Genomic DNA, 4,534 nt, shown 5'->3' with positions numbered 1-4,534 from the left:
TTGCCAATCTGCTGGCTGCTTGGTGCCAGGGGCGAGTGAGCGCGCGGAGACTGCACGCGCGGAGACTGCGCGCGGAGACTGTGCACAGACCTGGAAGGTGGAGGCTTGCGAATTCGCACAACTATCAGGCTCTTGTTACAGTTCCCCTTAGATCCGTGCATTTGATTATTAAACCCAGTGCATGGGATTCCCCAGTTGGGGTCATTCACAGAGCCTGTAGGGGAAAGTTCTTTTTGGGGAGCCTGGGAAACAGCAGGCAGTGGCAAGGAACCAGCTCTGGGCAGTGGTCTTTCCTGAATCAGTTCCCAATACCATAGAGGAAAAAAAAAAAACAAAAACAAAAAAAAAACCCTACTGATAGAGAGGACTTACAGCCTCGGAGGTCAATCCAGACACACTGCCACCCAGAGGCAGAGCCACGAACTGTCTCTTCTGCGATCACAAATAAAGGCAGTCTGGTAAACAAATACAAGCTGCCTTAAAATCAGGTCTGTGGTTTACCGCACGGAGGGACAGTGTATCGCAGGGAAGTTCAACACTCCCCTGAATGCCTGGCAGGACTGAGGCGTGCCAAAAAGAAGAGTGGAAGATCTGAAGCACCTTCACTTCCGAATATTTTTATATATATATATATTTTTTTTAAATTCTTTTTTCACCATTTCATTAAGAACCTATTTTATTTTATTTTATTTTTTATTTTTTATTTTTTTCATCACTTGATTTTACCTTTTTAATTACTACATTGTTTTAACCAGTATTATTGCTATCCTTTTACCATTTTTTCAAGTGTCATTTTATTTTTTATTATTTTTTTAATTTTTCTTTATTTTATTTTGGGATTAGTGTTATACACACTATTTTCATCGTTCCTTTAGCATCATTTCTCTCTAGCTCACATTTACCCTTAAGCCAAAACTCTCTTCCTCACTTTTCCCCTTTTGTTGTCCTGTTTCTCTTACCCTATTCCTGCTTTGGATTTTACCTATTCCTTCTTTCTAACCACTGTCTAAATTTCACTCTACTTATATATCTAATTTCCAATCCCTCGCTCTCCCCATACAAATAGCCTCTTCCCCACCTCTATTTCATTCTCTAACTTTTTTTTTTTTTTGTATTTTTTTTTTCTTCTCTCCCTTTTCCCAATCTCATTTCGGCACTCCTTTTTGTTTTTTATTTTTCTCTTTAATCTTTTTCTCTTTTTTCTTCTATATCCCCTAATTCTCTTCGCTCGGGGGGTCACCTTTATTTGGGGTTATTAATATCGTGAATGCATTTAGTTTGTTGCCTTGTACGTTGTGCCTTGTTGTGTTGTATTTTGTGCCTTTGAATCAGCGCAGCAGAGAGAGAACTACATAACCAAACACCTTGAGAAGAGAAATCATGGTGAAACAAAGAACCAACCCAAATATGAGAGAAAAACAGGCATCATCAGAAAAGGAAGTAAATGAAATGGAGGCAATGGAGGCAAGCAACCTGTCAGAGAAAGAATTCAGAGTAATGGTCATAAGGTGGATGAAAAAAATGGAAGACCAATTCAACAATATGTGTAGGAACCAAGAGGAAATGAAGAAGAACCAAGAGGAAATGAAGAGAAACCAAGAAGAAATGAAAAACGACATCACTGCCATAAAGAACTCAATAGAAAGCATCAACAGTAGACTAGAAGAAGCAGAGGACCGCATCAGCGAGCTAGAAGACAAGGTAGAAAAAAATACCCAAACAGAACAGCTTCTAGAAAAAAAAATTAAAAAGCAGGAGGAGAGCCTAAGAGAACTCTGGAACAATGCTAAACGAAACAACATCCTAATAATAGGGGTGCCAGAAGGAGAGGAAACTGAGCAAGGAATAGAAAACCTGTTTGAAAAAATAGTAACAGAAAATTTCCCGGATATAGGGAGGAAAAAACTCACACAAATCCAAGAAGCTCACAGAGTCCCAAACAAAATGAACCCAAAAAGACCGACACCAAGGCACATAATAATTAAATTGGCAAACACCAACGACAAAGCAAGAATCTTAAAAGCAGCCAGAGAGAGACAGAAAGTTACCTACAAAGGATCCCCCATCAGACTAGCGACCGATTTCTCAACAGAAACACATCAGGCAAGAAGGGAATGGAATGAAATATACAAAGTCATGCAAAGGAAGGGTCTGAATCCAAGAATACTATACCCAGCGAGGCTATCAATCAAAATTGAGGGTCAAATCAGGAGCTTCACAGACAAAAACGGTCTACGGGAGTTTATTACAACCAAACCAGCAATGCAAGAAATGCTACAGGGTCTGCTGTAAATAGAAAAAACAGGAAACAAAGAAGGAACGCAGCGGTAAAGAACAAAAATGGCGACTAACAAGTTTCTATCAATAATAACTTTAAATGTAAATGGATTAAATTCCCCAGTCAAAAGGCATAGGGTAAATGAGTGGATAAGAAAACATGACCCATATATCTGCTGTCTACAGGAAACCCACCTCACAAAAAAAGACGCATACAGACTGATGGTGAAGGGATGGAAAAAGGTTTTTCAGGCCAATGGAAGTGAAAAAAAAGCCGGGGTAGCAATATTTATATCTGACAAATTAGATCTCAAAGTGAAGGACATAAAAAGAGATCAAGAAGGCCACTTCATAATACTAAAGGGAGCAGTCCAACAAGAAGAAATAACTCTGGTAAATATATATGCACCCAATATAGGAGCACCCAAATACGTAAGAAATCTTCTGGAGAAGATCAAGGGAGAGATTGACAGCAATACAATCATAGTAGGGGATCTTAACACCCCATTATCTCCACTGGACAAATCCTCTAAACAGAAACTCAGCAAAGAAACATCAATCCTAAATGACTCACTAGATCAGATGGAATTAATTGACATCTTCAGAACATTTCACCCCAAAGTCACAGAATATACATTCTCCTCGGGTGCACATTTGTCATCTTCAAAGATAGACCATATATTGGGTCACAGACAAAGTCTCTTCAAATTCAAGAAAATTGAAATCATATCAAGTATCTTCTCAGATCACAAAGGCATAAAACTGGAAATCAACTACAACAAAAACAATCCAAAAAAATCAAACACATGGAGACTAAATAGCATGCTATTAAACAACGACTGGGTCACCAGTGAGATCAAAGAAGAAATAAAAAACATCATGGCAACAAATGACAATGAAAACACAACAATCCAAAACCTATGGGACACAGCAAAAGCAGTCTTGAGAGGGAAGTTCATAGCTCTACAAGCCTACTGCAAGAAACAAGAAACAATGAGAATAAATGACCTAACTCTACAACTCGAAGAATTAGAAAGAGAGCAACAAAAAAAGCCCACTGTAAGCAGAAGGAAGGAAATAACAAAGATCAGAGCGGAGATAAACGACATAGAGACCAAAAAAACAATACAAAAGATCAACAAAACCAAGAGCTGGTTCTTTGAAAGGATAAACAAGATTGATACACCTCTAGCCAGGCTCACCAAGAAACAAAGAGAGAGGACCCAAATAAACAAAATCAGAAATGAAAGAGGAGAAATAACAACAGACCCCATAGAAATACAAAGGATTGTTAGAAAATACTATGAACAACTCTACTCCAACACACTAGACAACCTGGAGGAAATGGACATATTCCTAGATAAATACAACCTTCCAAAACTTAACCAGGAAGAATCTAAAAATCTCAATAGGCCAATAACTATGGAGGAAATCGAAGCAGTAATCAAAAAGCTTCCAGCAAACAAAAGCCCGGGGCCAGATGGCTTCACAGGGGAGTTTTACCAAACATTCAAGGAAGACCTAAAACCTATCCTCCTCAGACTATGTCAAAAGATCCAAGAGGAAGGAGCACTTCCCAGCTCATTCTATGAAGCCAACATCACCCTAATCCCAAAACCAGATAAAGACAATACAATGAAAGAGAATTACAGGCCAATATCCCTCATGAACATAGATGCCAAAATCCTCAACAAAATCCTAGCAAATCGGATCCAGCAGTACATCAAAAAGATCATACACCATGACCAAGTAGGATTTATCCCAGGGATGCAAGGATGGTACAATATCCGCAAATCAATAAATGTGATACATCACATAAAAAAATTGAGAGAGAAAAACCACATAGTCATATCAATTGATGCGGAAAAAGCATTTGACAAAATCCAACACCCTTTCTTGATAAAAACTCTCAGCAAGATAGGAATTGAGGGATCATACCTCAACATAATAAAAGCCATATATGACAAACCCACAGCCAACATCATAATCAATGGGCAAAAACTAAAACCATTCCCCCTAAAAACAGGAACAAGACAGGGATGCCCCCTCTCACCACTCCTGTTCAACATAGTACTGGAAGTACTAGCCATTGCGATCAGACACGAAGAAGAAATAAAAGGCATCCAGATTGGAAAAGAAGAAGTAAAACTGTCCTTATTTGCAGATGACATGATACTGTACATACAGAACCCTAAAGACTCCATCAAAAAATTATTAGACTTAATAAATGAATTCGGCAATGTAGCAGGATACAAAA

The sequence above is a fragment of the Myotis myotis genome, unplaced genomic scaffold (genome assembly GCF_014108235.1).
Source record: "Myotis myotis isolate mMyoMyo1 unplaced genomic scaffold, mMyoMyo1.p scaffold_m19_p_3, whole genome shotgun sequence".
NCBI lineage: Eukaryota > Metazoa > Chordata > Mammalia > Chiroptera > Vespertilionidae > Myotis > Myotis myotis.
The sequence above is the reverse complement of the archived record's forward strand: the minus strand, read 5'-3'. Positions refer to the sequence as shown.